At 43.9% G+C, this 27,105-nt stretch overlaps 1 long non-coding RNA gene across 1 annotated transcript; it reads left to right on the plus strand.

Annotated features, from left to right (window-relative positions):
- Positions 1-1,930: 1,930 nt before the first annotated feature.
- Positions 1,931-6,386, plus strand: LOC138690017 (uncharacterized). The gene is made up of 5 exons (XR_011328791.1): positions 1,931-2,012; positions 2,106-2,255; positions 2,853-2,939; positions 4,894-5,347; positions 6,098-6,386. It is a non-coding gene; the product is annotated as an uncharacterized lncRNA (long non-coding RNA).
- Positions 6,387-27,105: the final 20,719 nt, after the last annotated feature.

Below are 27,105 nucleotides of genomic sequence, written 5' to 3' on the forward strand. Positions count from 1 at the left end.
TCACACTGACAAACACACCTTGTCCAGCAGTTCTCCTGTCCAGTCCCCGTATCTGGAGGCTGAACTTTATGCCCAGAGGGAAAGTCAGTCACCGTGATCCAAAGGGGTCTTGTTGTGTTGAACCCCCTCACAGCTGGGCGAGTTGTTCCAGTTGGATAACTCTCCTTGGAGTGGACATTTTACCCCTAGCCTAAACACACCTCTTTTCACATGTCACCTGGCTATCTGAGGTCTTGTTGGGCTTTTCACTTGCTAGGTGAGAGCGCTCCGGTCTTTCCACATGAGTGCTTACAAACCTTTGCCTGGGCACATCTTCTTGGATAAAATAAACAGACCCAAGTCGCTCCGGTGTTTCACAAGGCACCCTGGTACTGCGGGCAGAGCTGAGCTTTTTCATCCTGCGGGGATGTCAGAGGTGGACATTTTTGTCCAGGGAAGGGGAGAACTAGGGAAAGCAGTTGAAGCTGGGTCAGCAGGGCAGGAGAGATGCACCTCCTGGCACGCTCACGGCTGTGCTACATGCCTTGCCTTCTCCTTGCACACTCACGGCTGTGCCACATGTCCTGCCTTCTCCTTGCACACTCACGGCACAGGCAGAGCAGACCAGGCAGTGCCTGCGGTTGTCGGCTCTCTTAGGTGGTAGCTTCGTGCTTTGCCTACGGTGAGAGCCAGCTCTAGTTTCACAGCAGGTTTTCAGGACCCTTGCAGCTCCTTTCTGAACCGTTCCCAGCTTTTTCGTGTCCTCTGTTTTAATGAGCCCAAACAGTAACACCACATTCGGTGGCAACAGCTCTCTTCCCTTGCTCTTCTCCCACCTAAATCTCATTTACTAATTACTTCACCACTTGGGGGTTATGTGTTCAACCAAAGCCCCGGGCAGAAAACCTTTTGGATGCACCGCTGTGTCCCAGTTACGCTGCTATTTGTCTGTACGCTGAGTCACATGCCTGCAACATGAATTGCTCATCGCTCCTGTTTTAAGCCCAGACCTGCAAAGTCTACCACACAAGCTGATCCCTCAGCCCAGGTGGAGCCCCAGAGAGCTGATTTGGGTGCTGTACCAGTCCTGGGGCCTTTTTCCAGGATCAGAGGCTTAGTACAACATTTAGAGCTTTGCTTATTTTGACAGCAATTGCCAAGCCAATAATCTGTTTGTTTCTTTATCAAGCAGACTAATAAACGGTGCTGCATTGCTAAATCTGTCTAAAGGGGAGAGATGGCCTTTAGTCTTATTCAGCATCTTATGATTATATCAGCCTGTCTTAACCCAGCCAAGTATATTTACATGAAATAATGGAATGAGTTTTGCAAAATCCCCCCCCCCCCTTTTTTTATTTTAAGTGACTGTCTAGCCAAGTTCATTTCCTCTCCTGTCTGAGCTCCTCTCTGAAATATATTATCCCACTTATTAAAAGCCAATAGCCCTGTGCTTTGCTTTTCTTCCACCCTCTCAGAAGAAGGGGCATGCAGGGGATGCTTGGATTAAGTGAGCGGGGCACCCCAGAGCTGGGATTCTTTATGAATGAGCTCATATCCTCTCTCCGTATGATAAGAGGAATGCCGTTTGCATCCCAGAGTTGACTACATAAACATACACACACTTGGGACGGGTGAGCATTTAGCCCGAACATAAACTGTAATGTCCAAACAAAGATCCGAGTGACAAGGGATTATCTGCCAGCCCTCGGCATGGACAGACCGCAGCCACTTCTCGGAGGCGATGGTCCCTTCATTCCCGGTGAAATCCATCCCTGTCGGGAGGGGGAGGAAGGGAGAGGAGATGACAGATCCCTGTTTGCATTCTTCAGAGAGAGCAGCTGCAATTGTCTTACTACAGTATGTCAACATGAAATTATGACAAATCAGGCAGGGATGTACTAGCAGATGAAAACAATAAGGAGGAAGCAGAGCAGAGGGAAGTTGGGAAAACTGAACTATACCTAAAACCCTAGAGGCCTGTACTGTCCCTGTGGAAAATGCCTTAGAAAATGTAATAGAACTGAAGGCTGTAGGTGTGCCTGGACGTGACTCAAGGAGCATATGCTGTGTTTTCAAGTTGTTTTAAATCTATGCCTAAAATACTTTTTCTTTTTTTTATTCCATAGGAACCTTTCAAAAATTAACTTGAGAGTAGCTGGAAAAAGGTTAGTCTGTCTCCCTTTCCTGTGAATGGGACGCAGTCAGGATCCCCACAGAGCCAGCTCAGCACCCAGCACTCGCACTCTATGTGATGCCAGGTTCTGACCTGGGCAAAGGTAAGGAAACCTCCCTGGCCTCCACGGTTACACCGTTTCCTACTCCCCCCTCCCCCTTCATTTTTTCTTTTCTTTTTCATTAAAAATGTTATTGTTTGATAGCAAAGGGAGAACTAGCAGGAGAAAGGCTTCAGCTTCCTGCTTACCGCCTCCTTTCTATCTGACAGAAGTCCTTGAAATAGGATGCAATGAATGTTTCCTTTATTAAAAACTGAGCCTTCTCCAACCCACACAGTTTCACAACACTTGATAGAATGCACATTTTTCCAGTGTCTTTTTTTTTTTTTTTAACAATGTCCAACAATTAAAAAAAAAAAGTCAGTAACGGGGCCATATTCAGGATTAGTGTAATTGGGAGCAGCTCCCTCTGGTCTCAATAGGAGGTGCGCTCACTTTCCCCAGAGCAGGACTTGCTACCTTGTGGACACTTCATATTTAGGATTGTCACTGGTGTCTGCTAAGAGTGGCTTATAAACTTCCTCAGATTTGTGAGTCTATTGATTTAGCGCTGTGCAGCTCGGCTGCAAAAGAAAGAAGGAAAAAGGCAGTGAGCACAGGATTTTTACCTAAAAGCTGGCTTTATTTCCCTCCACCCAGGTTCTGCTGCCTCTCTGCCTGCTGCAGCTGGCTGGCACCTCTGAGGAAGCTGCCACGTCACACCTCACTGGAGTCGGGGAGAACGTGGTGGGTTTGCTCTGGAGGGTGGAGGGTGCATGAAAATATTTTCTGTGGTTTCAGTTTGCATGTCTGCATGGAAAAGTCTAGTGAAATGTAATAGGTATGAATCCAGGAGGGTCCACAGAAATATGTGAGGACAGATTTCAAGGAAACCAGTGCAAAAACCCCAAAACCTTTTCAGGGGAAGGAATATTCCCAATAAGCTTTCAAAATCTGTAATATTTTTTTCTATTAAATTCCACAGGAGTTTTCCATAGGGCTGGTTCCAACCTCCCCTCTTCCAGGCTCTAAGCCTTACATTTTAATGAACTGAAAGAGCTTTGCTCTGTGCTCACTTACATTGCATCTGTCATCAGTGGCACTTCTCTAGTTGCATGGAATCCCTTCTGTTCTTGCATTGCTCTTCTGAGATAGTGTGAAGTCCCCGGTTTTGGAGGGATATCTGAGCGAAAGAGCTGCCTTTCACCTAATTAGTCTTTAAAACTTCAAGTATTATGACAAACGTATCCTGCAAGACCATATCCTTCCTGTTGGGTTTACTTCCAGACGCACAGTGCCCTGATGTAGCTGTTCTGCAGACCCATCCCTGGCACCCACAGCCATCTCCTCTTGGAGATCATAAAGCCAATGACGCTGGTGCCATGGATGGAGAGGGAGCCCCGTCCTGACCAGCAGCCCGGTACCTGGGCTCCCCTGGCCCAAGGAGCCCAGTACAGCTGCTCTGTCCAACTGGGTTGTGATGGTGCCCCTGGAATCAAAGCAATGTCACGTTTATTATTAGGTGCTGCTTTCTGAAAGGCTTTACGAACCTGGCTTCCTTCTTTGAATGCCTTGAATTAGGTTAGTAGTATGGTCCCCATACTACTCACTCATGGATAGAGATGCTGGGTGTTACAAAAGATGCAGGACCGGAGATAAACGTGAGTTCCCCTGGCTGGAGCTGGGACAGGTCTGCAGGGCTATGAGGGAGTATGGAGCAGGATCCTTGCAGCCCACAGGCAGTTGTACAGTTGGAAGTCCCCAGAGTCAGTGTGTGGCTCTTCCTGCCAGTTGCATGAGACCTCACGATGATAAAGCATTGCATGGCACAGGACATTCCTCCAAGAAAGGGATTTAAGGTATGGTGAGGTGGTGCTGAACATCAGAACTTGTTTCTCACATGTCTTCTCCTTGTGAAATTTTGCTGCGGTTTTCCCACTGGTGGGGAAATTCCCCTACTACTGATATTAGCTACTCTCAAAAAGCCTCTCTTGCCTTTTTGACAAGTAATGGCAAAAAGCCATTGCCCATACTCTGTGCTTTCCTGTATTATGCAACTTTTATTTCTTCTCCAACCAGATAGCTTTATTGCATTTCTTTTTATTCCTCCCTTACTCGTAGCTTCAAACAACGCAGACTCGTCAGGCTTTTTTCTTGTGAATCTATGTGAATGTAGATATATTCTTGCTTATGTGGTCTTAAACTTTAAGGCTACAGTCACATGCTGTGTTCTGGTTCCTTTGTTCTGCTCTCACTGTATAAAAGGAAAGGGATTTGAGAGAGAACTTTTAGCAATATACATCTCCCTGGCTTGGATGAGACAGAAGCACAAAGGTGTGCTGGGAAGGTCAGCAGAAGGATTGGAAGAGGTGCAAGTTCAGGAAGGCAGGCAGTGTGAAATGATCATATACATCCCATCTAAAAAGCACCTTACAAAGAAGGATCAGGGTCAGCGTCATCTTTAAAAGGTCAAGTCTCCTTAGTGTGACCTAATGTTCTACCTGCTAGGCTGTCACGAGCCGCCTTAGTCCAAAGATTGTTCTACAGATCTCACCTCCCAAAACTACTCCAGTATTTTATTCTGATGATTAATCAGGTGATTTAATATAAAAATACACAAGACTAAAGACAAAGACTGACCTCTAACCCTGCTGTGTGCCCTAATTCTTGAACTTTCTTCCCCCCTGTGCTTTTGTTCCAGACTTGGGAACGTCCATTCTTTGCTGTCTGGGGCCCAGTATCAGAAGGGCAAGTCATGGTGCTTTTGTCATGAATTCATTCTGCGTAAGAGTGGTAAATCTGGTGCTCCAGGGAGGTGCAGGCAGAGAACAACCGTGCTGTGTATGTACAGTAGCCTGTCAAGGGGCAGAGGGTTCCCTGTGCCCAGCTGAGCCTCCCTTGGCACTGAATGAGACAAAGGGCAGCTTGCTCACAAAGATCAGAGACCAAGCAGAAGCGAAGTCTCAAACCCAACCTCCAAAGTATACACTTGACACCGTCCCGTCAAGCTGAGTGTGGAAACGCTGTGGTATCACCCCCTCTTGACGTTTGGGAATTGAAGCACAGATGCACTGAATGACTTGATCGGATACAAGAAACCTACAGAGGACCTAGGAACTGCACCCGTTTCAGAAGTCTCTGTCCAGCGCTTTACTGTAAGACCAATGCTCTTCTCAGAACAGTTTTCCCAAGGTCTTGCTAACTTTTGCTGTAATGAAAATGGTTTAGAAATAATAATTGTTTTTCTGAAAGTCTGATGGCAGCAGAGGGGAAGCCCTGCACATGTGTAGGTGAGGTGAAGAAATGAGGATGTCTAACCAGAGGATTAGCAGAATAGGTGTTTTATCTGCAACACTTTCAGTTTTGCTTAATAATACTAACTTCCCTTTGATGTGAGCTTTAATTGCAGGCAATGAGTGCATCAGTGCCTTTTACTTTCAGTTTGAATCACAAGTAATTTTAATCTTATTGCAGTCTCACGAAGCGCCTACGCACTTTATTCCAAACCTTTGTGAGCAAATTCCTAGTATCTAATGATACCTCTGTATTCTCCTCCTTCTTAAATGGGGACATGTAATATGATTGTCAAAATGCAAGCCTATCTTGATTTATTTCTGAAGTTTGTAGAATACCAGAAGTCACAAAATAAGCTTGAAGTTGTGGGCGTGCATGGTGGATCGTAATGTGTTTAGAATGCTATAATGAAAGCATCAAAAAATGTCTGGAGGTTTCTGTGAGGCAGTGTTGTACTTTCAGCAGTAGTTGATAATTTACAAAGAGGAATTATCCTTCCTTTCCTATTGGTAAATCTGGTGGAATAATGATGTGATGATGATGATGATGATGATGATGATAATAACAATTTCATTAGTCTTCTTGCTACTAAGCTATTGTCCTCTTGTTAGTATGTTTTTAGAAACCCACAATGAACAGGACAAGTCACTGGAAAGCTATTGAAAGATTCCAAAGATGCTTTACACAGGAATTTGGGTTTCTCCCAGAGTTTACAAATCCTTTCCTGTACTGTCTTTTTCACTAAATAAGACCCACTGGAGCTGTCTGAACAAGCCACATGAGCCAGACCCACTTGTATAAATAAAGTTGTGCAAGGTAGGAGAGCACATTGCAGGTAGGTAGTTCCTTTTCTTGCTCTATTCTTCAGGATCTTTAATATTGCAGACTACTAGATTTTTTTTTTTTCCCTTAGTGAATTTTGGCTTTGCAGCAAAACCTGAGACCTCTGAGCTGTAAGCAGACAGCACTGAATGAGAAAACCTCATGCCCTACTTCCCTCTGGTAGGGCATGCTCTGGGGCTCAACTGGGTCTCCCACGATGCAGTGCTTTAGTGAGTTGCTTGGTGCATCACACATTGTCCTGAAAGCCACAGGCAACAGGACCCCAGAGAGGTGGAGTGAGTGACCTATGCTGCTTGCTGGTCAGCAGGAGAGCTCTGGGAAAAACTCCAGTTTCCTACACCTCATTGTGAAGTTCTGAGAGGCAATCAGTCTGGTCTCAAAAAGAAGGGTGGTCACATAGCAAGCCCCACTCTTCCTGTGTCTTAGAAATGCAAAGGATTGATATTTAACTTCTTAATTACCTGCATATCTTTGGAGAAGTCACTTAATGTCCTTGTGATCTAGTTCCCTCATCTGTAAGATGGGATAAGAATAAATCCTCTGTGAGACACACTGTTCTCTGTTGGTGAGCCACAGTTCCAGTTTCCCTTCTCAGGTCTCTCTCCTAGCCCCTCTCTTCTTGCCCATCCATTGCTAGAGTCTCTCTCAAGACTTGATGTCCCAAATCAATACAGACTTACAACTCTCCTTTTCCCACAACAAATCCCTGCTGCTTTTCTCAGTCCACTTTCTCTTTGATGGTGAGCTCCAATCTCCTTTCCTTATTCCTCACTCTGTCCCTGTATCCAACTCTGTCTTCTTGCGCCAGTCTTTTTCTTGTCTGGTTTGGTCATGTTGCTTCTTTCTTGGTTTCCTGGTCACTAGTGTCTTTTCCCACCCTTTGCTGGAGCGGCAGCCAGATCACACCAGCTCCCCTGAGAAACAGCCTTCGCTTCCCCTCGGTGTGGCTCAGGCTGGTCAGCAGAAGCAGCCGCAGAGACAGTTGGGGTTCATTCCTGTTTTCCTAGTGAGACCTGAGGGGGACTTTCTGCTCCCTTGGGTCTCTGCATGCACAGACAGGTCCCAGGTGAGGGCTGTGAGGGGTTGGAACTTGGTAAATACAGACTCTTCAAAAATGTCAGCTCAAAAATCACCACATAGATACTTTTTCCAGACACGGTCAAGGCAACCTGGCTTTCCGCTTCTCTGTTCTTACAATCAGCTAAACTACTTTTGCTAACGTCTAGGAAAAAACCAAACCAATGGTTGAACTCCAGGACATGCCTCTCCACTATGGCCAAAGGTCTTGCACAGGTAATACCTGAACTTAGTGACGTGGCAAAGTCATAAGCCACTGAAAGCAAGGTCTTACCTGCTAACAGCACTTACAACAACTGACGTTTCTGACGTTTCTGCCTGCAAAGCAAGAAGATATCTTACTTCTGGCCGCCCCCAGATGCTCGCAGCACTTTTATGCCACGTTTCCACGGGGTGAGATCTCTTCTGGTCACCTGTGGCAGCCTCCCATTCCCCTGAGTCACCACAGCAGCACAAGGGGATGGTGCCAGCATGCATGGGATGGCTGAAAGGAAAAGTTAACTGAACTCTTACAGGTTTGAGAAGATCAGTTTCTTTTCTGGGATAGTTTCTAATCCTTTCCAAGTTCCAAAAACCTTGATCAGCACCGATGCCATAACTTGTGCTCAGCTTCCAGTTTCTGTTGTCTCTGTGACAACCTGATTATTTGCTCTTGCTTGCTTGCTGTGTCTCTGCACCTTCTCTGGAGGAACCAGCTGCCACTTGTGGATGCTAGTACTTTGTGTCTCTGGTCCATACTGAAGACAATTTGCTTGACACTCTGAGGTGGGTCTGTCATCTTTGACAAGAATAGAGCTGAAGCGTCCCGTTCTTTCTCTCTCTCTCTTTCTCTCTTTCTCTCTCTCGTTGGCTCTTTCTCTCTCTCTCTTTCTTTCTAGCATTACTACTAAAAAGAGTAATGAGTGAAAAAATAATGTGGAAGGAGTGTGCTTCAGTAAAAGAAAAGCAGAATAGATTCTCTCCTGAATGAGTGGCAAAAATACCTTGTTTCTTCAAAATGATCCCATTTCTGCCACAGAGACTCACAATCACTATGTACACTGCAGTGCACACACCAAGACCTTTGGGAGAAAGTATTTCTTTTTTTTTTTTTTTCCCTAGTTCAACAGTGCTACATGATAGATGGAGTTAACTCCTTTGAGTTTTGCATGGACTTCTTTCTAATCATCAGCCCTTTGAGAAATGTGGAGGAGGGGCCAGTCCCTTCTCAGCAGTTATGGGAAATGGAGACCGATTAAATCATAGGCTTTGCCCTGTCAGTAAAAATGTAAAAATGTCAAACATGAAAAAAAAGTATTTCCATATTGGGTGATGTGGTTTTTTTTCTCAGCTATAATTGCTCTAGCAGTATAAGAAAGCAACACAAGGTTTAGATTAGTCAAGCACATTTTTGTGCTATGTATATAATAACAAAAACCCCAGACCTGCCAACCCACCCCCAGGCCTTGAATTTTTGGGAGGTTTTCTAGTAAAGTTCCCCCTACAGTCTTTAGAGGAGTCTTCAAGGGTGAACTGATGAAGACATGCCTCTTGTACCATTTGCGTTTGTACATCTTGAGCTCCACTGCAATATCCTCTGTCTGAAATTTGTTCCATTAATGTTCCACTCAGTGGGAGCAAGGACAGCCCCAATTACCCCTACCCTGGAGCAGCTCGGCTCCCCTGTGTCATGGCAGCTTTTCTTCTTGGTGGAATGCCATGTGGGCAACCTGAGCCTGCCGTCCTCCCTGCCGCGCAGCCCAAGGTGTCGCACCTCTAGTCGCAGAAGGGACCGATCCCGATCCGCTTAGTGCATTGCTCCTTCACTACCTTGGTCTCAAATGTCAGAGTAAGACCCTGAACAGGGCATGACAATGTCTCTCCCCTATCTTTATCCTTCAAAAAATTCAAAGTCAGCTCTTAACTAGTTGTTGAGGAAAGTTCATAGGCCAGTGTAAGAGGTGGATGGTGCACCATCCTTGAGTAGTCATTTGAGGTAGGTAGTAAGAATTCACCTCTGGAGGGAGAGCTTTCTTTGTAGTGGCTGTAGAAGATGGCTAAACCCCCAGTTTGGATGGGTCGTTTAGCTTTTAAGTGGCTAAAGATAGGAGAGACAACTCTCGTTGAGTTGGAAGGTGTCAGACCTTGCCAGTGGTAAGGAGCTACTTCATAAGCACCAGGATGGCAGATTCTGGAGTGGGAGGAGGGGTGAGCGTTGGCTGGGTGGAAAAGGCTTCAACCAGCTAGAAAAGCATTTTCCATATGTCAGACCAGAAACTGCCAACTTTGCTCATGCTGAATGATACCTTTCCCCATGATTAGTCCCATTGATTTTATCAGCTCTGCTCACAGAGAGCTCGACCAGACCATGGTGCTTCAGCCCCAGGAAAGGAGCCACCCACTGCTGAGCTACCGCTGGGACAGACCTGTCTTCTTGCTGCTCTAGGAAGGGAGCAAACCGTGACGGGTCTGTAGCTGGCACAGCACGTGCTTCCTGCTGCCAGATGCCTTGGGAAAGGAAATGAAGGATCCATCAAGTTCTCCCTTCTTCCCACTTGGGCTAAGGAAAGGGCATAGTCCACAGAGGCTATTATTCCCCTGTGTGTGAGAAGCAAGACACAGGCCACGTTATGGCCCCTTACTTCTTGCATTGGCATGCTGGCCATGATCTGGCCCAAAGTGAGGTGCTACTCTGCATGAAAAAGGGGCAGAGCCCGGCTCTCAGTGGCCAGAAGGCTTTACATGGCCCAGAGCATGAGGTCAGTACAAGCCCCTTGAAGAAAGGTGTAGCAACAATGCATCCAGTGCATTTACTGGTGAACACAAAAGCCATTTACAAGAAGGGGAGAAAAAAAAAAAAAAAAGAAGGAAAAGAAAAAGGCATGCGTTTATTCTCAGGGCAGAAAGAGTGTATGTGCCACCGAGCGCCCACTGAAAGGCAAAGAATTGGTTTGTCACAATGCACCATTTGCTGGAGGTTTCAGATCCACTATGATATTATGGCTGACGGCTCAGAGACCTTGCCTTGACTACCAATGTAATTGGCATGGCTGGATGCTTTTGATTGAGTTTTAGCTGCTCCCCGGTAAATCTGCTGAATGATTCTGCGGGACCTGTGGGCGTGCAAAGCCCCCATATTACTCACTGACCTGCCCCTCTGGCTTGCTTGTCATGCGATTTACAATAACTAGCACTGTCCTTGTAACTCTAAGGTAAGAAGTGAAAACCCTTTCTTTTTCTCCTAATTGTTCTACTGGTTTTACAGTTACCAAGCTGTAAAGCACCTCATCACTCTTGTTAATTCTTTCTTCCTTTTGAGCTGCCAGTTAGTAATCAATTATTACCCTTGTCATTCATGCTGCAGCACAGCAGCTGGTCACAAGAAGCCTCTGTTTCATTGGGCTGGAGCCAATCAAGTCTCTCCAGCTGTCCCTTGCTGCTCTGAATCATAATGTACAGTACTTGTTGCTTTACAAGTTCCTTTACCAGACTGCTTTTTAAAAAAAAAAAAAATGAAATGAAAAAAAGTTTTTGCTCCCAGTTCTACCCTCATGGCACATCTGGCTGCTGGAGGTCAAAGTAAACTCCCTAATGCTGCATTTTTATGAGGGGTGGGGGGAAATACTCTATGTTAGCACAACAGATATTTTTGTCATATTCTCCATTTTACGAGATGACTGCGTTGATATAAAGACTGCTGACAGATCAAAGGTTTCACTGGTAAAATGATATGAAAGGCAGAGACATTAACATCCATCAAGGTCCTGTTAGGATTTGCAGAACAGGGGTTCTGGGCCTCCCAAGTGAAACCTAGCAGGAAGGTCTGCGAGCCTGCATAGCAAATGAAAAGAAAACAAGAGAGGGCACACAGAATATTGGAGGAGGTAGTGACCCACAAAATAGTAGCAATTCGAGCTGCAAGGCACCCTGATTGAATTGCAGTGGAGGCAAATGCTCTCAGGCTTGCTGTTCTTGTTACGGAGCGATGCACTGTTCAGCATCATGCTCTGAGCCATCAGCTAGGCTTTCAGATGACTTTAATTCAGAGTGGGAAACAACGGTCCCACCAGCTTTCCTGATTGTCTTTGTCCCCAGCTCCCACTGCTTGACTACAGGCTGCTGAGATAAGAAATCTTGCAAAAATACCCACACAAGATGAGAAGTATCGGGGGGAAGTGGCTGGCTTTGGGGAATCGATATTATCATCCTGTAACTTACGTTCCTCTCTGTATAATTAATCAAAAGGAAGAAACCGATTTCACAACTCTGCTACTGATGTGGGTATTTTCATTGGCTGCAGTGGAGCAAGTCACAGGTACAAAAGTTTGGGAAACAACTTTTCCAGTTACTACTTCTCCTCTCTGATGTGCCCCAAGGAACCAACTTCATGAGACCTCTACGCGACAAATTAAAGCATGGTCTAACCCCCCCAATTACATCCTGTTACAAGAATTTGTCCCCCTGGTATTTAGGAACCCAGTTAGTGTGAACTATATGATGGCCACCAGTGACATTATCTAAAAGTATGTAGGTTTTATTGCTGCTGCAGCTGATACCAATAAACTCATCTCTGACAAATTGAGCACAAACCCCAGATTTACAAGAGCACTACTCACATCATACAGTGCACATTTGCTATGGGGTTGGTAACAGCTTTCCCCAAAAGGGCATAATTATTAGCTGTAGCTGTAGAGAAGTCAAAAGAAATGCAATGCAGTCACCCCTATTCCGTGTGACAAGATCGACTGCTTTGATTTCTCAACTGTTTGTGCCAAAGTGCATGGGGGGTGATGGTGCCCCAGCACTCTTCATACTGACATACGCGTCTTGGAAAGGCTAACATCATGGGATGTAGTGCTGTGCAGATGTACCCCATTTAAATAAGTTAGCTAGGTGTCAGGTCAGGTATAGACCCTAAGGCTCCATAAAGGGTAGCTTTACCCTCCTCTCCAGTTTTAGCAGCTCTGCTCAGAGGACTTGGATCGCCAAACTGAATGAAGTTTGGGTTAGCCAAGGCTGAGCACTACAGCAGGTAGACTGTTTTGGGTACCCTAACAGCCTTCCAGGCGGGTTTGATTATCTCCATATGGCCTGGTACAACGCTGTGTAGGCGGCCCTTTTGAAAGGCAATGCATTTTGTCATCGTGCACTTCAGGGGTGGAATTAATTTTTGGTAAAGGGCCAGCACTCAGGTGTGCTCTGCTGATGTCTTCCTTGTTTGTGATCAGCACCCTGCTTGGGCACAGAGGTCTGCTGATGTGCGGTGCTGTTGAACAGATTTGCAGCTGTGAAGACTCCTGACTCTCAAGGAAAAGAGAAGCTGAGGAGGAGTAAGTAGTCCCCTTCAAACAGCAAGGGTTTTCAACGAAAGGGCCATTCCTGAAGTATGACGTGACCTCGTGAAGAGGTCCCAAAAGGCCTGGTAGAAAAGAGATTTGCACAGCTGTCACATGGACCCTTTGCAAAGAGCTCAATTCCCTCCCAGTGAGCGGCCTTTTCCATGGGAATATATGGGACTCTGGTGCCATGAAATCCTGTAGGCACAGAGCTGACACAGATCTGAGCTGAGTATTGACTCTGAGGGTTTTCCAATTTCCTGGCCTCCCAACATCTTCTCAGAGCCTCTCCTAATAGAATTAGTCCTCAAAATCTGTGAGGAACAGCACATGATGAGAAAAAAGGGAGAGCTGTGTGGTTCTGTCTTTCCATATTTGTCTTAGAAGAACTGCTGGTTGGACCCTGTAACCTCCATCATTGAGGATGTGCCAAGTTTGCACCGGGTATTTGATTAATCTCCCTGCTATCGAACAACAACAACAAAATCTTGTGAAACAGACTAATTGTAAAAATATATTTTGGAGTTATTCGAAATTTGAGGAATCAAATATAAGCATTTACTTCTGTTTTTTATTTCTTTAAATTACAAAAATAAAACTCCTTTTGAAAGGAAAAAAAATAGTATTTGTTCCAATACAGAAGGGGGTTGATCTTATTAAAACACTTCTTTTAAATTTGTGTGGGCTTTGGCATGGCAACATTGGCAAAACTGGCAAGTTCCAGTGGAAAGATAAAATTTTGATGAAATGACACCTTCTGAGATAAAAACACTCTATTGGAAAATTTTTGCTAGCTCTGCTCAGATGCTAGACCTTTGTTTCTGGCTTTTGTACAGATGTCTTGCAGGTCTGTGGGAAGACACTTGGGAGAACTGAGAAAAAACTTTGGTGCCACGACAAAGCATAAGACTTAAGGGGTCTGAACAGCAGAGTGGGATCTGCAAAACTCTGGTTAGCTGTTTGTACATGCTAATACATCAGTGGTCTCAGCAGGAGGCTGACTGGCTGGGGCAGCATAGCAATTCTGCAGCTACTTTTTCTTTTCCCAGGGCTGAGCTGGCAATTTGCTGTCTCTAGAACCAGGGGCAGTGGTGCAGAGATGACACCACTCTGTCTCTTCCCCTTTCCTGCACTGGTGGAGCAGAGCTTCTACCTTCGGGTAGAAGAATTTAGTTTACCCTCTTCCACTTACAGGCAGTAATACTTGGTCACCACGTTCACTGTACTGCTTTCCCCACTGGTGTATCTGATGACTGCACCTGTCCTTTATAATGTCACTATAATCTCTTCTTGGGTTCTCTCAGACATCCCAAATGAAGTTAAAGCCTCTCAGTTAGATCATAGTACACATGCTGAAATGGCCCACAATTCACTTCCTATCACTCAAGCGGTTCAAATCCTGCTGCAGCAATGAGAAGCCATAAAGAACCCTCCAGGAGGATGCACAGTTAGTAAGAAGCATTGCAGAAGTTTGGAACTTGTCTTTAGCTTCAAGGTTTGAGGATCTAAAACAAAATCTCCAAAAAGCAGATACTGCTATTGTTGCCACCGAAGTCAACACCTGAGCAAGCTGAACAGGAGGTGTCTCATTGCTGGAATATCCCTTTCAGCTTTCTGCCTATGAGATATACAAAAATATCATCACAGGAGGTCTACCACTTTGTGTTGTACTTAGCATTCTCCCATTGCTGCGTGCTTGTGCACATACACATTTGTTTAATGGTCACATAAACTGATCAGTCACGGTGAACTTCATCTTCCTACACAGCATAAACTTTCATAGTGAAATGTGAAGAATATTTTGTAAATATAACAGAATATGGATCCAAATATGTCACGTGTTCATTTAGAATTATATGAATTAACATTAACATGTCTACTGGAATAAAAACATTGGATGGTTCTTAGGTTGCAGAGGGGAGGAGAAGAAAACTGTGAGGTACCTTTTACAGATCACCTCCTGCACAGATCCAGTGGAGGAGACTATAAATTTTCTTTGCCTTCTCTGTCTCATAAAATGAACTTCAGATCTAGTTCACACCCTTATTATTCCAGGATCTGCAGCAGAGATGGGCCTTTGTATCAGACATTTTGTGCCTCTCTGGAATATCTCTATCCCAAGCTACCTGGTACCAGCAGACTCACAGCATGTAATGGAAAAAACCTTCCAGGAGCCAATAAAAGAGAAGTTTATATGATTTGCAGAATAAGTCTTCTACAGTTCCATATTCCTCTAGAAATCCAAGTCAGGATTCAGCTCACCTACTGCCAAGTGTCTGGGTGAGACTAGACACCTGAGGTATAGCTGCCTAAAGGCAACAGCAGCAATGACAGTCGTCTTGCCTGTCTCTAGGCATCTCTATCTGAGCTGGCTGTGTAGGCTTCCCTTGGAGTCGACGGAGAGAAACACGGACTCCTAGTTTTAGTGTTCTGATCTCTCTTAGATGTCCTTGTTCTGAAAGAAAAAAATATCATCTGCCTCTTTCAGCTCATCTGAAACTATACATCTCTGGATGTAGTTCAACACTATGATGAACCTAGCTTTAGGACTTGTAACATCAGGTCACAAACGTCACCTCCACAGGACACCAAATAAGCATTGTGTCATCTCACCTTGTTGGTCTGAGTGCATTAGACGTTGTTGAGAGGCTAATCCTGTACCAGCAAGGTGTATGTCACATCAGGTGCTGTGTGCTGTGGCTGTCCAGCTTTGTGCTGGATCATGTCTGTGTCACAGATCCAAATCAATACTAAAGGCAGGAAGCTTCTTCAAGCAGTGATCACATCAGGAATAGTGATACTAAAACTGATGTTAGATTTTTATTATTTTTTGAAGTAACTCTAAAGTTCCAGTGCTACAGTTCAACTTCTGCTCTTTGTGTGACACTTACTTTGCTGGTACCAGGTGCATATCATGGGTATGACTGCCTCAAGAGAGAGAGATATTTTGTGAGAGACTCCTGAAAATAGATTGCCACACCCAGAATTTTGTTCTGTTCCATGTGATTCATATAGCAATACCTTCTGCTTTCTTCAGCTAATATCCACACCATTTTTTTCTAAATCTCAATTTCCAGTAATTTTGCCCTCCCCTCTCTTCCCCCGGAATCAGAGGTTTGTGGTTAATAGCTTCCTGAATACACAACCTGCCTCATACGCTTTGCAAATTAAAGAGAACATCCCGCTGAAATAAAATTTAAGTCTAATAAAAACACAAAGCAAACTACAGAATAGGGAAATATCCAGATGTGGGATATTGGACTAAATTCTTGTCTCCATTGGACTTTGTACTGTGGAAATCAGAGTGCTGGTGATCATGGGAAAAGTGCTACTGGCTTTTCTCGTCATAATAAGCTAGTCTTTTCAATATAGTCTCGTCGCTCATTCACTTTATAGCTACAGTTTTCTATTCAGTTTGATCAGCCACTTGGAATTCCCAAGTGTCAGCTGCACAGTTTAAAAACTGCTTTCCAAAGGATAATTATGCAGACCTATTTTTAGATTCTTAAGTACCTGCTTTTAGAAGCAGAAGTGTGGATTTAGGCACCCATCTTAAAAATGTAGCCCAAGGCAGTGCATTACTATCCAGACTCCAAACTTGGGCGCTGAAGTATGACACTGTGCACTCGTCCTGTGTCAGTCTCTCTCCGTGGCTTGCTTATTGCCAAAGAGACAAGAGCTTACATGCTTCCATAAGAAAATGCCTCCACAAGAGCTAGTATGGGGTAATACCAGTCCTCAAAGTGATGGTGGTGGTTTGGTGAGAAATCTACCCCACTGCCTTCAATCTTCCATCTCATCTTGGGCTGTAGTCACCCAAGGATTTGTCCATGGTTACTAGACAAACCACACTAATCAGAAGTACGTTGAGTTTACCAGATCCTCCTGCATTAACTGCAATCTCCAGGCAAACCTACAAGGAACAGAGCGAAGCCCGTTGCAGGAAACCCACGTGTCTGGGATTTGGTTAGAGCTTTGGAGCATTTTGTAACTCCTCAAAGGAAACAAGATGCCAATTTCAGAGCATCCCTGGCCTTGGTTCATAGCCTTAGTTGTCCTCTAGGATTTTCCCCAGGCTGGAGTGACCCATTTTCATTGGGCACTGTCTTCAGAATGAGTTCTCATTGAGGCTTTCCTCAGCTGTAGAAATCTACATCCATCTAGGGTCATCTCATTTCTTAAAGGTTATCTTTCACAGCTAAGCTTTAGGTCTGCCAGACACAAGTGAATCTCTCTGAAGCTAGCTACACCTTTTCTGTACCCTACTTAATTTACTTGTGCATTTTTTTTTTCCACCTTCATGCATTCAGCTAAGGCTGCTGTTCCCAACTCTTGTGGTCACTCAGCTCAAAAGCAGAATGGATCCTCCTCCTGCCCCCTATATGGCCTTCTATCATCCCATGGTCCTTTTTGTGTGCCTTCCTTTGCAAATTCTTTGGAGATTGCATAGTTTTCTTGCTGTTCACATTTTCAAGACTATTATAAGACTTCATAGTCCTTCTATGGTGAGTTGTGTTCAATATCCATAACATTCTTTTAAAACTCACGACTCCCATCTTTCCAGAGAGATCAATCATGTCCTATTGATTTTATACGTGGCATACCTGGTTGGCATTTTGAGCTTTTTAAAGGGAATTTTGCTCCTTAATCTTCCCTCCCTTTGGGGGTATCATAATGCATGGCTCCTGCCATCATGGAAGGCACAACTAATCACTAAAAGGCAAGATAGTGCATGATTCTTTCAGATGCATTTACTGAGATTTCTAGAGGAAGGCCTTGATTTCACTAGTCCTGGGAGCATCCTTACCTATAATGTTCCCTTTAAAGACATCCTCATCGTTTAACTGGTCTCACTATAGGACTAATAGTTGCCCATGCAGTGTTTGGTTCAACAGGCATTTAAAACCAGCTAGCACTGCTGCCTAAGGAAACGGTCCCACTCTTGCTCTGTGTCTGCTGGCTACTCTTTTTCTGTGGCCTTGAGTCTTACTAGGGAGAAAATCTGGCTTCAAAACAACCCATTAAAGAAAAAGAATGTTATTTTATTCAGTTCCCCAGGCCGATTCACCTGGCTACAGAAAGACCCATGCTGGCAGAAGGGAGGAGTGGCGCAGGAGATCAGATATATTACTTTCAGTGCTGTCTTATGTCAGTCTGAAGTATTTGTTGAACTGCAACTTAAGGGAAAATATTTGTAAAAATACTTTTCTCATTGCTTTCCTGTCTTTCTAGTTGCTGTGTCTAGTGCTTTAGCTGGAAAGCTCTCTGGGGCAGAGACCATCTTTGTTGTGTGACTATACAGAGACTGGCAGAACAGTATCATTGTCCTTGGTACTCCTAGATACTAATGCGACAGCAATAATCACTGTAATCCAAAAGCTGTGCAGGTCAGTGGGCTGTCGGGTTAAAGCAGATCGACCTCCATGCCATTTCCAACTCGGTCTCCAGCTGCCTGGGAGAAGTCACTTTGTCTCTCTGTGTCTGTATTTCAGCTGCAAGCTCTTCAGTGCTGATTCATGCCATGGGTAGTATAAGGGGTTCACAACCTTGCTTGTAAAGTATCTTTAAGTTGTGCTGTTCTGGTATCCAACAGTTCAGACAGGTCAGTGAGCACGCTTGGCCTAGCTGCTGCTTTGAGTGGGATGTTGCCTTTGTTTTTCCAGACCATAAGCCCTCTCCAGATGTTTGTACATGTTGACCACGTTGTTCTTGGCTGCAAGATTTGGGGCTGCACGGATTTACCCTGGTTTATTTCATTTTATTTATGTACCCATTTTATTTCATGTATGATAGTTTCTAGTGCAGATTTGAGGGCTTCTGTATAAGGGTCTGGCAGCTGATGAATCATGGAAGAACAAGTAAAATTTTCCTTTCCTTCCAGACTGGAAAACTCTTTTTCTCCAAATGTGTCTTGATATTTTAGCCTAATAGCTCCTATTATTAATAAAGACCCATCAGAGATTTTAATCTAAACCCCAAACATATATACTCATTAGACATCCATAGCAATGTTCTCTGATAGAACCAGTGCTTCCCTTGGAGGAAATTTATCTCAACTCAGAAAAGGCGTGCAAGTCTTATCCTCCAAACCACAGTTGACACTCAGGTAACAGCTCTAACTGGATAATTTTTAGTTTGTTTAGTAATTTTGCATCCTGTATTTGTTGGATATCATAATGGTTGAAGATGTGATCAAAACATCGATACAACGGTAACGCTCTTTTTTGCACAGGTAGAAGCCTGATGGAATTCCCACCACAGCAGCAGATTTCTGGTTCCCTACTGGAAGAGTCTGCAAATTGCACAAATTCTCATGCTGCCTGGTTATTTCAAATCTGACATTGCTTTGGTGTGTTTTTCCTATGTCATCCCCTAATTCGGACACTGCAGAACCAGATGTTTCCTTTAATGTCGCTACCGATCACAGGAAAGAAAAAACAAAACTAATGTGCAAAAAACTTGGCAAGTGACAGCTTGAGTGAAGAATTTTGTAATGCTGAGCCTGTGAGCCTCATATTAAACTAGTTCCAAAACAGGATGTTGCAGTGCATGTCTAATATCCCTTTTCTACCACACCCCAGAACAATTTCTGTTGCTATCTGAGCTATGAATTGCATTAAGAAACAGCAATCAAATCTCACAAAGATTGTATCTGCTTCAACGAGCAGCAGGCACAGGTTTCATCCATTTTACTATAAGAGATAGACACAAAGGTGTTCCACTTTGAGACACTGTGCAGTGAGAGCCCCCCCTTCCCAATGCCCTGACAGTTGTGTTACTACAGCGACAGAAACAATCATCCTGTTTGTCAGTCATGTCCAAAACTAGCAGACTTGCAGAGTGGACTTAGCCTTTACTGATTGCTGGTCCTATAATCTAAATAGAGCCAGGATAAAAATCAGATCTTAATCTGGTCAGTCATATGGCAATTCATGCCACCCTTGATTATCAGCGTTTGCTCCCTGCGCGTGAATATGCCATAGTTGATTCCACAACAATCTCAGACAGTCTCAATTTCGGGATATAGTTATCAGCAAAATTTTGAGGCATTTATTAACGTTGTCTCTTGATCTATGGGATGCCACAATTTGTGTAGCTTGGAGAAAAGCACTTAAAAAAACTCCATAGTTTGCACTTTTTCTAACAACAGGCTGCTATTTATTATTGGCAAGAACAGAGGACAGGCTTTAGAATTTAAGCAAAAAAGACCTCTGGCAATGAGGAAATGAGCCTAGACATTTTTCATGAATGGGGCAGAGCTGCTTAACTCTGACTGGCTTGTTTTCTTTTCTTCCTATTCACATCACTCAAGTCCCACCTTCCTGCCTTAAAAGGCATCTCGTTCCCTGGCAGCAAGACAAGTATCTGTTTGATGTCAGCACCCTTTTATTTGCTTAAAAGCATCTTTTTTTCAAGCCAGTAAATTGAAAATGACTACCGCGTCGAGAACTAGCCAATTTCCAGCACTCTCTGCAGAACTGGTCTGCTTTCACGTTTGAGAGATATCATTAATTTTCTAATGAATAATGAGATCAGAGAGCTTGCATGCTGTATTATGTGTAGGAAAATGCTTATGTAAATCAGTATGGCTGTGGTAGCTTCCCAGGGGAACTTTAAAGCTTATCATATCATTAAATCTGATAACAATTCATTTTTTTTAAAGTAATGCAAGAAAAAAAATAAAGGTCTATTCACTGCCTATTTGTAATAAAATGTTTATAATATGAAAGAGAAAGGAAAGCTACTAGATCGTATATGAGAAAATGCAACCAGAAATTCCTTAGGCTTTGCAAGCTGCACCCTGTATTGAGGGAAAAAGCAGCCCATATATTTACATTGTGAAATACATTGAATGAAATAAAAACATTGTCATAGTCCAGTGTTAGTGTTTGATGTGGATTTCACTTTTCCAGGCTCCTTGCAGCAGATTCCAAAGCTCTTCTAGCACATCACTTCCAGTGACCTTAGAGGCACCTTCTTCATATTCCCCTTCTTCTTCCTTCCCATGTTAATAATGAGCTCCATGAAATTAAAGGAAAATGTCCACTTTCCTTTTAAGTTGGTTTTAGCATCTTAGTGGCAGGGATGCTTTTGTTTTGTACCAGGGCTAAAGACATCAGGATACCATTTTTCCAGTGGGACCATGGATTCTAGTCATCGTGTTTACCACCTAGAAAACTTTTAATTAATCTTCCTGTTTCCTTCCTCCCCTGCCTGTGCTGAACATAAACATCATTCAATTTGCCCGTACAGTTAACTCTGCAAGTTACAGTATATATTGTGCTAGCATCACCTGTTCCTCCACAAAGTCAAAAGTTGCAATATCACTTTCCTTTTTTTGGGTTGAACTCATACAGAAATATGCCTGTTCTCGTGCTCAATGCTCAGGTGCCTCGGACAGCCCTGCCAGGGGCTACCTAGCAGAGAAAGGTAGTGGTTGGGGTAATTGTGGCTGCCTGCAAATATGCTGCTGAAAAGTCCTCACTCCTGGAGTTTTTAAAGGGGGCCTGTGGAAGACAGATGCTTGGTGCTTGACAGCCCTTTATACCTTTTAGAATATCCTTTGTTATACTTCTTTCTCAATGTGTAGTCATAAACTTCCCCCCTAACATAGTGCAGTTGCTGCATCCCCTCCCATCCCCTATTCATAAGGCCATAGCTGAGCCTTAGGAGATGAGACATGTTCTTATTGCTGTACTGATGTTGGGTAATCAGCCGTGACTCATTGAATAATGACTAATAATATTTTGCACTTTGTAGCTTTCTCCCCTGAATCTCGCAGCATTTTGCAATGAACAGTTGCTACTTCCTAGGAATGCAAAGACAGATTTAGGAGGAGGTGCTCTCCATTAACCCAACCTGATGTGACGCATCCTCTTGTTTCACATGGTGGACCATCCATCCATGAGAAGCCCCAAGTGAGTACTACTGAGCATTGGGGGAGCACAGGGTAGGGAGGTCTGTGCTGATAGGAAGACAAGAGATTCCTCTTTTTATCCTAGACTGTTCCCGCTTCTATGTTAAATATTAGCTACATGTTTTTCCACATTTGTTAGAAAGGGGGGAAGAATGCATCTGTTCCTCAGGGATGATGAACTGAAATTGGCCCTGATTCAGGAAAAAAAGTCTATTCAGCACAGCACTTAAACTGAGACATAAGTGCCAGCCTGAATAGGGACAGAGTTAAGCCTCTGTTTAAACGCTTTCCTGAACAGGGGTCATTAGCACTAGCTCTCTCACTGAACAATGGATTATTACTAATGGAAGCAGCTAGCATTCAGATAGGCATCCAAACTTTTTGGCACTTTCTTTAACTTAGCTATTTTCTGCTGCTACTTGCAGGCCAGTTGGCTGCTGCACACTTACAGATCCGAAGAAGAGAAGGCTCCCAGCAGTCTGCCAAGAGAGCCTTTCAACTCTGAAGTGCTGGTTTGGAGGGCAATGGCATGAGATGGAGAATTAAAAGTGGTGTGAGGCAGGTGGGGACTCCCTTTGAACTCAAGGAGTAATGAACACCTTTTTTTATTGAAAACTTGCTCAACTGATTATCAAGTAGCAATACTGAGAAAAATTGCAAAACAATGCAAACATTTTAGCTGATTTAAAAAGAAATCTGATTTTCTCAATGTCTTATCAGAAAATTAAGCAGGTTTTGTTCTGCAATCTGCATAAATATTTGAGTGATGCCTGTCAAACTGTGAATAAAATGGATTTATCCATAAGAATACACAGTTTTACAAAACATATGAACTCATTCAAAAGTCTTTTCAAACCCTTGCCCTCCCCAGTATAAAATTTTGAATGTATTCTTCATACGTGGATCATCCATAGACATTTCAGTTCAGTAAACTTCAGCTGTGCTTGCTATCTGACCTCTTCTGCTCTCCAGTTCATGAGGTAATGCAGAAGCAGAAGCAAAACGATCACCAGTGAGAGACCAATTGCACATACAGATTATGTGCACATTTAGCTCTGCATACAGCAGGGTTATTTCCTATCGAAGTTCTGGCATAGTTCATAAACCTCCATGTATTGCACACCAGTTTTGTTATTTCTGCTATATCTAGCTGTCATGGGAGATTGTGGCCTTCAGGAAGGAGATAACAGTAGGGATGGTGCCAGGCAAGGCTTTAGAAGCCTCAGGTGGGGCTCAGTGCCCAATACAGAGTCTGGTGGGACAAGGTAATCTGTCTGGAAATGTGCATAAGTCATTAATTTGATTTTTGTGTCTCCTGAAGCCTTCTCAGTGCCTTTATTCAACATGCAGTCAAGTTGAATAGGCCACTTTGGCAAGCCCTGAGCCTCACTACTGAGCTGTGACAAGACTAGAATCAAAGGGTAGTGAGGCAGCATCACCTCTGCCCCAACACTGCTCCACTGATCATCTTTTATCTGCACAGGAACAGGACAAATCATGTACTCTGTCTTGTCTTTTCTTGAAATAGCTTTTTGGAACACATTTCTGGGCACCTGAAGGGGAAGAAGGTGTTTGCAACATGCATTTACCAAAGGTGAACTGGGTTCAACCAAACTGACTGCCTTCTATTATAGAATGACTGGATTTGTGGGTGAGAGAAAAGCAGTGTATGTCATCTGCCTCTGCTTTAGCAAGGCTTTCAACACTGTCTTCTACAGTATTCTTGCATTTAAGTTAGGATGTTATGATCTGGATGGATAAAAAGCTGGTTGGATGACAGAACTCAAAGGCTAGTGGCTAATAGGTGTTATTCTACCTGGAGGTGCAAAACAGACTCTGTAGGTATCTATAATAAGTCCTGTTTAACATCCTTACCAATGACATGGAGGGGGTGGTGGAGTGCTTAAAAGTTTACAGATGTCATCAATTTGCGGGCATCAGGAAATACGCTGTAGGGCAGGGCTGCCATTCGGAGAGACATAGGCAGGCTGGAGGAATGGGACAACAGGAACCTGGGAAAGAATAACTCCTGGTAATGGTACAGGCTGGGAACTGGCTGGCTTGGGAGCAGAACTGCTGATAATGACCTGGGTGTCTTGGTAGACAGCAAGCTGAACATGAGCCAGCAGTGTGCCTTGGCAAGAAAATACACTGACAGTATCCTGGGCAGTATTAGCAGAATAGCCAGCATGTTGAGGGAAGTGATTATGTCTCTCTACTCAGCACTTTTTAGACCATAACAAGCATACAGTGTTCAGTACTTGGACCCCCAGTAGAAGTAAGACATTGACAAAGTGGAGAGAGTTCAGCTGAGGAACACCAAGAGGAAGCTGGAGCATGTACCCCATGCAGAGATGCAGAGGGAATAGGGCTTGTTCAGCCTTGAGAAGAGGCGGCTTTGGCTATTAAGAATTTGGAGCCAGGCTCTTCACAGTGGTGCATACCAGGAGAACAAGAGACAGTGAACATAAATTAACAGAAGAGAGGTTCTGACTAGATATAGGGGTATAGATTTTTCATCACAAGGTCTTTCAAGAGTTGAAACAGGTTATCCGGAGAAAATTGTGCAATTTCCATCTATGGAGGTTTTCAAGACCCGATCAGATAAAGCCCTGAACAACAGGGTCTGATCTCACGCTCAAAGCAGCTGACCCTTCTTTGGGCAGGAGGCTGTACTAGATGATCTTATGAGGTCCCTTCCTAAACTCAGTTTACCTATGACACTGTCCTACAACCTGGACTCTTAATGCTTTTTCTTCTCTATTCCTGTTTTCACAGTCCTGCATTCCTTTTTCAGAACTCAGAGCTGTCTTTCACTGAGGATGAGTTCAGTAGCTAGAACTGCACATCTGGGCAGAGAGAGCAGGAGAAAGATGAGAGAGAGAGCCCATCACTGCAGAAACGTGTTAGCAGCCACTCAGGGTAACAATTCAGAACTCCCTGAGATGCTCCAAGCAGACAGAGAATCCCCTCAGAAGGGGACATTTGTGCAGATGAGTGCATAAAGCACTTTTGTTCACTTTGGAAGACCAGTGGATGGAGAATGACATCTGATGAACTCAGACCAACCTTCTTTTGTAACGTGGTCTACATTCGGTGAGTGGCAGAAGGAATGGAAAAGGCACTGAGGAAAGAGGTTACGTTTGGGAAATTCCTGTAGATTATGGGCTTGTCTGAGGGTGTCCATGTTGCGGAGCTGAAGAACAGAAACACAGTGTGGAGGCCAGTTCATGTGGTCCCTGGAGCTCTTGTCATTACTGATGAGCAGTTAGGGGGAAGAGCTGGGGTGCTTGCACCACTTGGTGTAAAGCCACTGAGTGAACCCTCAGCTTCAAGGCTGCTGGTGTGAGTTTTGGGCATTTAGCCAGAAGTAGAGCTTTCCATCACCCAGTGCTGGGATGGAGACTAGAGTCCCCAGGCATTTTGTGGTCATCGAACAAGAGACTGGCTTTCCTGGATGTCCTAGAGTATGGACAACGAAATGGCGAGTATGACAGAACCAAGAAGGGAGGAGGAGGAGGTTGTCTGGCTACCTCAGCAGCAAAGCAAGGAGGGCTGGCTTGAAGGCAACTGCTCTGGCCCATGGGGCGGTAGTCGCGTGTGCTTTCCTCTTCATTTTCTCCTCTGTGTGCTGCCCCTGCTGCTGCCTTCCCAGGTTCAGCTGTTTGAACATTTCCAGGCTCCTTGGGGATGACTAGGGAAATATGGCTGTAACTCACAGGTAGTTTTTTATTTCCCAATGTTCTTGGGAGGAGTTGTTATGAGTTTGAAAAGTATTTCTTTTTTTTTTTTTTGCAGTCGCAGATAAAATTTCCATAGGAACTGTTGGACTCAGCTGCCTTACTGTCACACAATGTGGCAGAAAGTTTATGCTTATATGATAGAAGCGCAGGAAGAATGAGAGTACTGGCCTGTGAATGAAACATTTCTGAATGACATTTAGATATATGTTCTTTGTGGTAATGCATTTGAACTGAACACAAGAAATACATAATACATGAGGAAAATCAGGTTAAACATTTTCTTGATTTTTGGTTAGGTATCAATTACTATGGAAAATAATACTGTAGCTACCTGAGTTAAGGTCATCTTTCGTTTAGGAAGGGATTTACCTCAAGGTCAGAAATGGTCACTTGTCAGGATTAGGTTTTATTGATGGATTTGACAAAAATACTTAAAGCAGTGACTGATGCACGTAACCAGTTTGCCTTTACATTGCAAATTTTAAAGTTTTCAAAGGAGCATGGACCTTGGAATAAGAGTTATTCTTATAACAGTGAAAACAGAAAGAAAATTGAGGTCTGCATTGCAAATGGCTGTAACATGGTATAATAGGACAACAACCCTTCAAACTCTTCTCTTAACACTCAGATTTCTGAATTTAACATGCCAATTCTAATGTTACCTGAAGGACGTGGTTCTGCTCTTGAGCTTGTGTTGAGCAGCACCTTGATCTGTAAACAGTCCCACTACAGGTCTCCATGTGGAGAAAGGTATTACTCAGTGTGTTGGAAGAATACTGCTAGCACCAAAGCTTCCATGTTATTCATCAGTGCCATAAAATTGCATCCTCTATGGGTTTGCAAGACTATTGAATTATGCAGTGTGTAAAGCTCTTTTGTAGAATTGTGTGAGTGACCTCGTTTCAATTGCTGAGATCAGTCAATGTTGTAGAATAATGATGGTGTTCTTTCTGACACACTCTTAGTATTGCAAGGAATGTCTACTTCTAAAACACATTGCGTGCCCAAGAAATAGCCATAAGTTTCACCGGAGCGCTTGAATAGCTAAAAATGTTACATCCTTAACATTCCACTTAGGTGGTGTTACAAACCAGCTGATGTTCATATGAAGGCTAGCTCTAATTACTGGGAGATGACAAGAAAGGACTGGCATTTAATTTCGGTATGTATTTTCACATTTACCAAATGACATCAGCTCCAGCAGACTGCCTGTGAATCAATCAAACACTGACATTATTCATTCATAAAGCTGGACAGTCACGCCCTCCCTCATGAGCAGGAACACGGCTGAGAAATACTGACAAGGACATGCCACAAAAATAACCACCTAATCTTGTGCAGTGCCACTTTCAAGGCACAGGGAATGTACCTGCTGTGTTGGTATATATTGACGGAAAATACTCAGAACGAGCCATGTGTTTTGTTTCTAGGGAAGTGAGACATACGTTCCCTTCTCTTTTTTGAAAGTATTTAGAGGTACTGGGTTATTATTTTCATATTTGGGGTATGTTTTATAATTATTTGAAGACTTTACTCTCTTGTAAGGTGCATTTCTTGCTTTAATGAAGGATGAATACAAGGGAAGAGTCTGGTGGCCTGCAGAAGTCACCAGGATTCATCCAGTACCTCTGTGGGAGGTCCAACCTGTAAAGAAAATCGGGTGGAAAATCAGAGACCTGCCGCTGAACGTGGGGGTGGTGAAAGTGCCTAATTTGGGCTGTGGG

Source organism: Haliaeetus albicilla, chromosome 19 (assembly GCF_947461875.1).
Source record: "Haliaeetus albicilla chromosome 19, bHalAlb1.1, whole genome shotgun sequence".
In the NCBI taxonomy this organism is placed as follows: domain Eukaryota; kingdom Metazoa; phylum Chordata; class Aves; order Accipitriformes; family Accipitridae; genus Haliaeetus; species Haliaeetus albicilla.